Raw genomic sequence first — 12914 nt, 5'->3', positions numbered from 1 at the left:
TAGATGGCAAAAAGTCTATTTGTCATCTTTTTGTGCGAAGTTCTGTGTTGCGTTATCCGTTCTTTATATACTCGTATAAAGCTTTTTCCTTTTGCTTTCGAAATATTTAGAGATCTGTAGTACGAATCTTCAATAACGGAGATAAAAATAAGTCGCAGGGGTCAGCGTGGCAGAAGTTAGGGGCGCATTGGGAAAAGTCGCGGTCGGATTTTCCATTGCGCCGCCAGTAACTTTCTTCATACTCAACTGCATAAACGCTCGCGAACATTTATGGGGCGGTGTTTGCCTGGCAGTGAGGTTCAAAGTTCAAAGAGCAGCGTGGAAGTTTGATGAAGCTGGAAGAAATCCTTCGCATGTTAAGCAGGCGCTCTTAGTTCGAATGGCATTTACTTTCGAAGTAGTATTTGCTGAAGGACGTGTCGGTGATTGATTTGCTAGTATGTAACGATAGATGCGCGGAACTTTGCCGGTTTCTATCAGAGCATACGTGTCCGAGTTATCACGCTCATTTTTTTATACATTGTTCCATAAAAAATACCATTGGTTTAAATATTGGAAGGTTTTATAAGAATGTTTTATAAGAGTCAAAATTAAGAAGCATTTTTATGAATTTATGATCAAGAATATAATTAAACAATTATAGAGTTTACAATTTTCTTTTTATTTAATTTGAAATATATTTTATTTGATTAATTGTATGAATTATATAAGATATAAAGAGACTTTTTTTATGCAGTTACTAATATTGTAATTAAATATTTTCTTTCGCAAATTATAATTACGTGGATAATGGCACAATAACTCTATTATTAGAGCAGTTTAATTTTATGAAACACAAAAATTATTCAGTTTCGTCATTTGTTAATATAAATGTAAATGTATGTCTCGAGAAGTATGTACATAACGAGGCAACATTTTTTAAGAAATAGTATTGTTTAACAAAGAAATTAGAGACGTATGTGCGAATTAACGGAATTAAAATCTTCCTGCTTCACGTATTTGTTTTAACAAAAGAGACCATTCTGATTTATGACCGTTTGCTTTGGTTAGAGACTGGAAACCTTTGTTAGCTTATACATGTAAAAAGGAAGTAGTTTTTATAGCTCAACCTTACGTCTCTGTTTTTGGTCGACTCTACAACGTATAATTAACTATGCATTTTGAATTTTTTGAATAAGAGTGAAAGAATATTTAAAAAAGAGAATGTTATACAAATAATAAATACGAAATGTTTTTTTCTTCTTTTATTTTTAAGAGGAAGGATTATATATAAAAAAATTTTAATATTAAAAGTTTACTTTTAGATTGTGAGATATGTGATTATTAAGTTAATTACCTTGATTACTTTCTTTAGGTCTATTTTAATTATTTTAATTATTATTATTACGACAAAAATTAAGCAATTATTTTACTGAAAAGTTGTTGCTGAAAGTTATAATATTTACACATTTTTAAAAATATAAATATTTATATATAGAAAACGCTACGATTCGATCAGTTTTAATTTTTAAAGTTATTCGTATCTCTATAATTAATTCTATATTTTTGCTATTATTGTACGGCATTCATGTCTTTGGATTAACGGCACAAATGAGAAACACTTTCGACATTCGAGAGATGTTTCCGCTTTGTATCGGCAGCGCAGGATATTGCGAGGGCAACTCAACATCGCCGTTAGTTAAATTGCCTCGGCAATTACTCTTCTTGCACGAAGCGTGCTCTGTCCTTCTTGCCGCCTCTACGGCTAGATCCAATTTTCCGTCGCGTATCAGGTGAAAGGCTTTCGCTCCGTAATAAGATGCATAAAGCTCGTTGTGAAGCAGGTCAACATTTTGTGGTCGACCTGGAAATACGAAAAATCCAAAATTCGGGAAAGATTGCCAAAGAATTTGCACCAAAATTATTGGAATTTTTAGATCTTTATTAATTTGCAATTTGCAACTTTGCGCTCTGTCGATCAATAAAACGTGAATATTTAACAAATAATTCTAAAATATTTTCTTGGAGTGTAGATTACATTCGAAATGTGCAGTGCGTTAAAACTCTCGTTTAATAACATTTAAAAAGTTTCCGTGGAAAATCTGAACGCTTAACATTCTGCTCACTTTAGTTCTTCGCCTCAAGAGATATGACTCCACAATTAATTTTATATAAATGTATATTTATGCTTGCAGAATATGAATAAAGTATGCTATTCAATCGTGAAATATAATTTTACATGTTTTAGTAAGTCATATTTTCAAAAAATTTCTGTATTCAGATTTTCGAAGGATTACTTCCGGAAAAGTTCTGCATTTAATTTTTATTTATATAAGATATAATAATTTATTTCATACTTGAAAGAGCTCTCTATTTTTTATATCTTTATGTCACTCTTTTTGCTTTTTTATAAGCATATGAAAAATTTGCATGCGCTTATTTGAATTCGCGGATGCGTAATCATTCCGCATTCCTGGATGCGTTCTCGATTCAATCGCGACCGCATACGCGTCGAGATATGAATCGCAATGTCAAACTTTATCTTTCATACGCGAACATCTAATATCGCGAATTTCGATCTCCAGATGCGCGCGCGCTGTTCGCATAAGGTGCTTCTCTTCCGGAACTTATGAATACTCTTGGCGTTTCGCGTCGTGCGGTAAGATCTTCAATATGAGGCTTTTAATCCAATATTTCTCATACGAAGCTCTGTGGTGGCGTACATGAAACCAGTGAAGGGGAAGATTGCCGCTATACTCTCGATCTCGCTGCTTATTATGAATGCTATATATTTTTTTATACAGCACGGGAAATTAGGGTTCGCTGTCATAAATCAAATGTTTTATCTTTTAACTATTTAATAGACTACTTTATCAAGACTTTTTCTTATAAACTGCAAATTCAAATACAGGTATAAACTTGGAAAAAATATTTAGTTTTTTATCATTTTGACAAAATGTTCATATTTCGAAAATATTTGTAGCAGTATTGTTTTAGAAAACTTATTTGCATTAACGAGTAAATGAAAAAAAATATATTCATAATTTTATATTATTTCTAAAATGAATAATGATATTAAAATATTTGTTGTACATTTAAGAATTCTTTCTAAAAGTTACTTCACTAAAATTTTAGGCTACATGGTTTTCGCATCAAGATATTTATTTCACTTTTAGAACGCAAATTAGTGAAGTTCTATAAGCTTTATAACTCGTTGCGTGCTTTACAATGGACTTAATCTTACAAAACTCCGCGAATACATCACACTCGCATTTTTGCACTCCTCCGTTACAAAGTTTTCGCAGTGCGTTAGAATGTTCGATAGAATACCTTTAATCTGTCATATCTCCTCGCGCGGTCTTTTGCAGCGACGCGCACTAAAGTGGAAAGAAGAGGTTTGACGTTATGTCGCGTATATCCTCCAGGAGGAAAATTGTCCTCGTGCTTTCATCCTGCCGCTTATACGGCGGAACGGAAGGTCGAGCCTCTTGCCTGTAAATCAAATTTACGGCATAGGAGAGATCATTCGCGTCCAGGCCATCCTTTTGTACGCGCACTTGGTCTAATCAGAATGCACTTTCGCCTTATATCACTTGCGAAAGTTAAATATCTGTGTAAAATTTACGTCTCTATAAACACATCTTCTAAGAACATTTCAGAATGTACGCGATAAATTAGTTTATTTTTCTCGTAGAAATAGAAATTCTGCTCAGGTAGTAATTAAAATGTAGATGTAAAAAATAAAATCTTGAGAAAAGAGTTATTTTTCTATATTATATATTATTTATTAAACAACAACGGGACGACAGGCAGAGATCTACGCTAGCGTGAAATATTAAATTCCATCTCGATGCACTTTAATGGAGCAAAATATATATGGCGACTAATCGGGCATGTAATCGACAAGGCGGGAGACGCAAGATCGCTGTTGCGAAGATGAAAAATTCACGCGACGCCGATAAATGTTCTTTCGTGCAGCGAAAGACGAACTGAGTGAAATTATATATAATTCAAGTGCCGTAAATCCTTTTATTGTGGGTAAACGGACTCTAAAGATATTTGTTAACGCATTCGTAATGGAACCTTCGATATCGCTTTTCGTGTGTAATTTGCATCACACACTCTCTTTAGTCGTAAAGTAGGCGTACAATTAGCTGAGTGCTACTCTAACAGGAATTTATATGGCGTGCGTTACGGAAACCGAAGTACTGTTTATATCGGTGAACATGTAAACACGCGATATATAGCCTTTTGACAATTGCGATTGAAATTTCGAGATTTCGAGAAGTGTCGACTTTTGTGTGCGATCATCTGGTATGTGATTTTTTTAATGCAGCTAACAAGGAATTTGTATCGCAATTGGAAAATAGAATCACACAAAATTAAACTTTAATGAACAGCTGCTGCATTTTTTCCATAATTTCAAATCATTAATGTTTTTTTCTGATTTAAATTTATAATTCTATTGTAATTTATTTGATACTTTTGATTGTAAAACAGATATAATATACATTTTTTTGAAAAATGTAATGTTACGGAATTACATCTATAAAAGAAATTTTTTGACAAAGAAGATATTCATAAACGTATATTTTTTAATAAAATACAATATTTTAAAAAATTCTCTTAGAGAAGGAAAAACTGAAATTATTACTATTTAATAAATCTATAATTTTTCTTGAATTTTTTTGAAACATAATGATGGAAATTTAAGCAATTCTATAAATTATTCTACAACACAGACAAACGCAATAGATATTTCTGTTAAAGCAACAATGGTTTTCTTAAATACAGTACGCGGGTCTGAACACTGCATCTTTTAGATGCCAACGACAAGTATGCGTTGGATGCAGCACAAACTTATAACATTTGATGTTAACTCGTGTCACGCGCAGTCTCTGAACTTTCATTCTGTCACAGTAGCGGACAAACTACTGAAGAGATTAGAAGTTTGTCGCGTATTTGCCTCTTACGTATACATGCGATATTAGTCAAAGCTAATAAGAGAGAAACGCTTGCATAGAAAGAACTATGTGTGATACGCTGAACAGTACTGTTAAAATAAATTTTATTTGAATTATGAGATTACGTTTTATGCAGATTATATGCAGATTATAAAAAATATAATAAAGAAACGGGCTGAAGAAAAGTCATTTAATTATGTGCTTAACTGCTTATGTTTGTATATTTCTGTTTTATTTTTTACTGCATTATTAATGTTAGAAAAAAATCTGCAATCATATTATAATGTAATATATCACAGTTGATCCGGTGGTTAAATAAAGTTATGCGAATTATCTGGATCTATCTGCGTAGTTATGTTTGCCGAGTAGGAAATTTCGATAAGAGAAATGTAGGGATTTAGAAATCATATTTCTTTTAGTATAACGAAAATCGTGCATTGTGTATTTATCGTGTATGTCTTAGATTTGTGAGGAAAATGTGTATTTTCGACAAAGCTAGCAAATAAAATTTGATCGAAGAAAAGTAAATGAGTACACACTGGTGATAGGAGAAAGCGTTCGCTGAAATTGAAAAAGAAAGAGAGGAAATACAAAAACGAAATTCGAAAGATAAAAGTAACAAGATTTTTCGAAATCCTCGTGAATATATTGCGAAACTTATTCCGCAGTGAAAGGAATAACGAAGAGAAATCGTCGAGAAAGCAATCTTAGAAATTATAGACATCTTCTAATTTGTTTAATGCCGTAAAGTAGTCTACGATTTATTTTTATTGTGACTGACTTTTCGAATCTGATACTTCCTCTTCGGATAATATTGCGAAAGAGAAGATTGCGTTCGAATCTCCTTTAGCAAGCAGAACCCAATACGAGTTCAGATTGAAAATCGAATCCGAAATAAATCTGAAGCCAGATGATTTGATAAACGCTAAGTTGAAAATGTGTATATGTTAAACTGAGAAATTGCTTTAAATTTGGTGAAAATCGTCAAAGATTTTTACAAAAAATATTTTTGTATTTCCAATATAACGCTAAAGATTAAAAATTGGAAGATGCAAAAGTTTCGTTTCTCAAACAAGTGATTTTAGAATGTATTTAAAATTTTCTTTTAGTTTTCTCCTATGAGATATTCTCTCTTTCGGTTCAAGTATACCTTTTGGGCGCTTTAATTCATTTATCTCGCATATTGCCTCGCTCGTATAGAATATTACTCCATAACGATAACCCTTACAGAGCAGCGGCACGCTATTGCAACGGGTTAATATTGCGGTAGATAAGTTATCTTTATTGATCATCAATTACGTCGGCAGCGTCTTTAGCGGGCTAAGGAACGGCACAATTAGATAATACCTTATCCCATTCGCCATCTTATGCTCCGTGCAATGGCTTTTAATTCGTTCGAGTAGTCCAAGAATACGATAGCGGATTTACTGGATTGCACGTGAAGAGGAAAGGGGACTAGATAATATCGCGGAAGTACACGATACTCTTTCACGGCGGCTCAGAAATTGGATACTACTACGATCTCTCGAGTAACAGCTAGCGCATGCACACGACTCTATTGAATTTTTGGGGTGGATCCAAATTGGATCTCACGTGTTTAACGGTGCGACCGAATTATAAATACATATTTCAGGAGTGGAGAGAGCGGTGTCTAATGGATCCTCCCGACTTTTCTACATCTTTGAAATTTGATCAATTTAACGAGAAATTAAATAATGATTAATCAAAAAGACATTTTTTCAATTTTCATAAACTTATTTGATGTTGTTCACTTATCAAATGTTTATTTATTAGATAATTGTTGTTTGCTTTGTGTGATTTTTCCGATAATCTTTTTAGTTATGAAAATGTTTCGTTTCAAAATTTAAGATTTTGATTTTTATTAATCAGAATATTAACATCAATCCTTACGTTGAGATAATGAAAACAAGTTGCGAAATATCCTCAGAGACTCTTTTACTTTATCGAGAAGGGATGCATGTTCAAAATTGAACGATATCGAAGGATAATCAGTCTCGGAATTGTATTGGAACGTGTTACGGATTTATTACGTTATTTTCACTTTATCCCGCGGAGAGTACTTATAGGTTCAGAAAAATAAATTAACTTTCTAGGCTCAGAAAATCGATTATCCACCACTGATAAATCCGCTAACATGCACCTGCACGTGCTTAATGTTGGCGCATTCGCCGTAAGTAGCTGCAGCTACGATAATGACGGATACAAATGACAATTTGGTTGTTTTCTTCCGGCCCAATTCCGTTTTCCAACTCCTCTACTCTCCTTCTCGCAATGATCCTTTTCGCTCGGTGACTTCTAGTGGAAATGCGTCGACAACGAGTTCGACTTGTTATGTCTGCATTAATACCATTCGCATGTACGCATTTGTCAGTTTTATGAGGAAATAAAATCACTCGATGCGACAAACTTTGTTAATTAATTATTTGCCTGACATATGTTTGTAATGTGTCAACGATGATACGTCGCTGTCGCGATTTAATTAGATTTACATTCAATGTTCGCGACGTAAATATAAATTTTATCATTGATGACGTTGAATTTTTCGCGATAATTATATTTTAGCTGAATTCGGTCCTTTTTTAATTACTTTAGAAGAACGATGATGAAACATATATCGATAGATAAGAGATTGCAATGCGAGTTACAAGCGCGATGGAAGCCGGAATGCGAAAGCGCGCAAAGATTCGCGAGGGAGCACAATATCGCGGATGTATATCGGAACGTGATAAAAAAAAATGCCTTCGATCTTCTGCACGGTCGACTCAATTTTACCGTTCACGATTCACGTTGCTGGAAAGTGGAGCTGCATACGAAAGGCCAGAGCCGGGGTTGGTTTATCCGCGATTCGTTCGGATAAGTTCTGACTACGGATGAGATTTCCTCTCTTTCTTTTTGCGGGCTGTACTTTTAGGACGAATCACAGTTCAGTGTTCTCTGCATGCTAAGCTGCACACTGTAGCTCACGCAAAGCGTAACGGTCCTCCCTGATTAATAGGCCATTAGGTAATGATGATATGGATGATGGACAAACTTTGCTCTTGCATTTAATCAGAGATTATTCCGTGCAGAGCTCGCAGACATATCAAGCGCGCAAACTCAATATTTATTTTGAGGTTAGGTACGCGTCTTAGGTACGTTCTTTTATTGACAATTTTCACTTACTTATGTTTCTTACGCTTTCATACGTAGAATATTCTAGACTTGACGGACGTTATTTCTAGTGAAATTTGGAAACAATTTTGGTTAGCGGAAACGTCGAGATAAAATGTCAGGTTTTCTGTTTCAATTCAAAATTTTAGATGTTTGTTTTTCGCACAAAACACATCGCGCACGCGGAAAATTATTCCCGTCGCCAGACTCGTTCGCTAACTTGTCTGATTTCGTGCTTTCTAGGCCACAATCAGTTTCCTGTCAGTACGTAGCATCACGTACGTATTCCAAACGCGTGTATGCGCCCCGGCATATGTAGTCCAGAGGCGCACATTGTATGTCGATTGTCTGTTTCGGCGATCTGGCTTCGGGAATTCCCTCGTTTCCTCGTGTATTTCGTTACGGGGATTATAGCGTCTGTCAGGTACACTAAATTACTTCTCCGCGACGCAATCCTAAAGTATATAAGCCTTATTTCGCTCGTAGTTCTCTCTGACACGGTCTAGGCAGTTCGATCGGTAATTGAATATCGTCGAGGGTTACTCCTAGAAATACGAAATTGAGCGTCGCAAACATCTGTTCATAAATCACTCTCGCAGACTTTCATATCCATATTTTATTTTGCTTTTTTTATCGTTTGTCAATATTTTTATTATTTCCCATTGTACTGCTTTTATTTATTAATTCGTGATATTAACGTGCAATTAAAAAGTAAATGCTTCAAGAAAATTGATAGATTATTTTATAATTATCAGTTGTACGCAATAACAGGATTTTATAGTAAGATTTTGCAGAATATTATGCTTCTGAATATTTTGAGAAATATTTAGTGAAATTTTTATTGTTTTCAAGATAGTGCATTGCGCACGTTATTGTATTGTAGATAGTTTTGCTTTAGCCTAAGGCAATGGTCTGGTTTGTTCTGGCCTGTTTCCAGTTCTGCATGTTTTATCTCAAAACTGAAATAAAATATTATTTTGGCTCAAACAGAACACTTAGGAAAACAAGCCTGGAGTAATATAAACATGTTACATGTTATAAAATAAAAAAATCCATGCACAGGAAATTTAATAGCTTATACGTAGAGAAAAAAATATTGAAAATATTTTAAATAATACTAAACAATAAGAAATGTCAATTAACCGAAATAGATCTGATATTTTATCACAGATTTACTCTCGCAGCTTAATTTGATCAAATTGTTTAATTTTTATTTTTTATAATTAAAAAAATATTGATATTTTGATATTATTGAAATAATTGCTGTTTTTTTAATTGTTTTTTTGCTCGTTTATTATTAGAAAGATAAAAAATAGATCGCAATTATGATAATTACGATGCTTCTGCGTAGCGTATGACACGAATTTGCGAACAATCTGAAATGACCATCTAATCATTTAGGATAGATTGATACAAATGTGGGAAATAAATCAGCGTTGCTGGGAATACGCTTTTCTCGCCATAAACTCAGATCCCATTAAACATTAATTGAGCGCGTAATCCGCTTCGGCAAAAAAGCGAGTTACATCGGACGACTATGTAAATCAGCTCGTATATCTCGACGCTCTCATCGATTACTGGGAGGGCGTACCGATGGAGAACCGGTCGGATTTATCGGGATTTAGCGGGACTATAGTGTCCGCGGGGGAATATCCCCGCTCGATCGACTTATTGCGGGGAAAGACGCAGCGGCGCGCGGGGTTTAACACGCGCTTATTTACAGTAATGGCGGTCTAATTAAGCCGGATTATTTGCTCTTCTTTGGCAACGACACATCGCACCGTTTATCAAAATAAGACAGTCGTAACGCCGGCGTATTATACATCTCTCGCCCGAGAACACCATTTATAACTCTCTTTTCTTCCGTCCCGCCGGATTTTTATTCGCGCGAGCGTCTTTCGCACCGAGTTGCAACGACAAATTATCCTGTCGCTCCGCGATGGCACTTCCGCTGGAAATCCCTGTCGAGTCTGATTCTTAATGCGCCGCCGCGAGACCGACGGGAATAGCAATGACTGTCAAAGGCAAGAGCTGCGATCCTTTTCAGAATCGTGAACTCCCTTTATTCGTATAAGTACCTGCTCCGCAGTGCTTCACCTGCTTCAATTTATTATTAATTCCGTTACTCAGTTTGTAAGGTAAATTTATTCATAATTTCCCATTTATGAGAACTAATGTTTAAATTCTTAAGTGGAAGAGAAAGAAATGAAGGAAGATATTGTATACTCTTATGTTTGAAATAATAATATGAAATTTTTTTAGGTATTTTTAGATGTAATTTCTTGCACGCAACAATTTTTATCATTAAATATATGTATAGGTAAAGTTTTTGTCTGACGATAATTTTTTTCTGATTTAATACCATGACGAGGATGACAAGGATATTAATAATTGTGAAATGCAGAAATTCCGATTTTACGTGTTTTATCAAACACTTCTATATTTTTATAGACAACTTTTTATCAAATTTGTACTAACAAATTTTATTTAAAAAAATGTTTAGCATTAAATTTTTGCAAGAAATTTTGTGTCAACTAGATTAGTATTAAAATAATTGCATGATTTTATCACATTTTAGGTATTATTAATCATCAATGATTTATAGTTTCTTCTTAATACATAAAAAATAGATAAGTTGTGTTTAGCAGATTCATGTTTTTTTCTAATTTGGTCACTATTTTCCGCAATGTTTTTCACTTTTATCTCACGTTGTATTTTCGCTTGTAACAGCATTTCGTATTTCTTTTTATGAAGTACGTTTTTATTTACGCTTCCGTGTAACATATCGCGTAACAAATTTAAAGAGCAAACTAAAATTTTTTGGTTTGTACGTTATAAATCATCAAAATTTTTGTTTTTCCGGGATGAATGCTTCGAAAACTTCACAATCAGACAGATACATTTTACGTTAAAGCTTTTTCCTTTTATTTCACTAAAGTAAAGAGTTTGTCCGAAAACACAGACGCAAGATTTCCACGGTAAAAGCTTATGTAGAGAAGTTATTGACTCGTTTCGTGCAACCGGCGAATCTCTCGAAAAGGATAAAATTACGTTTGTGTCTTAAGCTTCTTAACTGTGGGGGTAAATTTGAAAGAAATATTTGAAGTGCTTAAATCTTATACTTTTTGTTTGGCGACTCTCGCGAAGATCATTAAAGGATTGAAACCATTCAGATAATGACGGAATTTACTGTTTTTGTTTAGAGACTTGGCGCTCTTGCATTAATAAGATACAATACTTTAATCTTGCAAAATTAATTTATTATGCGATTAATGAAAGAGTTTAAACATGCATTAATAAAGACTTTTTTGCTTAAATAAAAGAAGCAGATGCGGTTGTTTTATTTAACTTTTATGCAGAACTGTTTTGATGCAATTATCGTATGCACGACTTAGCCATAGTTTTAAAGATACCACAGGTATAAATTGCATGCATTATAATGAGTATAAAATAAAAAAAGCACAAAGTCTCTTTTAAATTATATGTTATTGTCAAAATATTTGGTATTTTTGAATGAAAATTGAAAGTAATATGCGAAGTAGCTTAAAGTCTGTTTAGCAAGTATATTAATAAAATTACGTACAATTTTAACAAAATATTTTTAATCTTTATGTCTTTTAATCTTATAATGTTAACAAAGAATGTGAGAATACTAATATGCGGGAAAAATTACAATTTTTACGTTGCTATTTATAACTAAACGTATCGCATGTATGAATACGGGAGATTCTTCATCTTCCATGCAGCCATAAAACGCGGAAATCGCTTTTCTTGGAACAAGTTAACACCTACGAGCGACTTTAACGTCTCGCGCGCGGTTAGCCGCTTAACCCTCATGCTGCAAAAGTTAGTTGCGTGAGCGAGAAGTTCGAAGAGCTTTTCCGTCGATAAACGCGCCTGCCGCAGTTTGAATGCAACTCATGCAACAACTTCGCGCCGCGCAAGAGCACATCATATATATGTCTGTTACATGATCGGTGCATTCCTTGAAGAGGAACTGTCCTTCCGGCAAACTCGTAAAATGCCAGAGTGCCTCTCGGCCTGTAAGTCTCATTAAACTTCTCACGTACTAAATGAGCGATTTGAGCGTTATAAAAAAGTTGCAAGTTTTGACGGTAATAAAATCGTAAGAATACAGCGTAAGCAAGGAGATGAAAGCTGAAGTGTCGAAAACAATAGAAAAGATAAAGAAATATAGCAAGATAAAATTAAATAGTGATTTTTTTCTATATTCTAAAACATTTTTTCAATCAAGACAATTAATATAAAATAAAAAATTACAATAAACAGTTAAGAATTTGTGCTAGTGGAAGATACACTCAAAAAAATGATCTTGCAATAATAGCTAAAATTTTCTAGGTGTAAAAAATTAACTAAAACAGATAAATGATCAGCAACTGTTGTGATATTGCATATGTAATTACTTAATCAGTTTAGATGACAGAAACAGAATATATATCTGTATTGTTTGTGAACTTTAAAAAGAAAGTTTCTCTAAAGCGCCTATCTATATAAGATCAATCACGTGTTAGATCATGCAATGAATAACATTTAGCAATGGTACCTAAATTTTTCAGAAGCTATTGCTAGAACATTACTGCTATAAATTCTATATGTGACAAACAATGTTTTCACAGATACGAAAAATAGCGATACATTCTTGTTGCGATATTTAGAAATCTAACTACATCAGCGAAATATTTTTTTGAGTGTAGAATACAAACAATGCGGAAGAGACTCCCAGAAGGGAAATAAGAGAAGGGAAAAAATCTGTAGTAAGGTTGGAGTATGTAGGACAAT

The 12914-nt window shown here is 33.8% G+C and overlaps 1 protein-coding gene across 14 annotated transcripts in view; it reads left to right on the top strand.

The window, feature by feature from the left end:
• Positions 1 to 12914, top strand: part of ome (dipeptidyl peptidase 4 omega) — a 304004-nt gene that overhangs the window by 181854 nt on the left and 109236 nt on the right. The gene's annotated exons all lie outside the window — the stretch shown is intronic.

This window comes from Linepithema humile, chromosome 1, assembly GCF_040581485.1.
Source record: "Linepithema humile isolate Giens D197 chromosome 1, Lhum_UNIL_v1.0, whole genome shotgun sequence".
NCBI lineage: Eukaryota > Metazoa > Arthropoda > Insecta > Hymenoptera > Formicidae > Linepithema > Linepithema humile.
The sequence above is the reverse complement of the archived record's forward strand: the minus strand, read 5'-3'. Positions and strand labels throughout refer to the sequence as shown.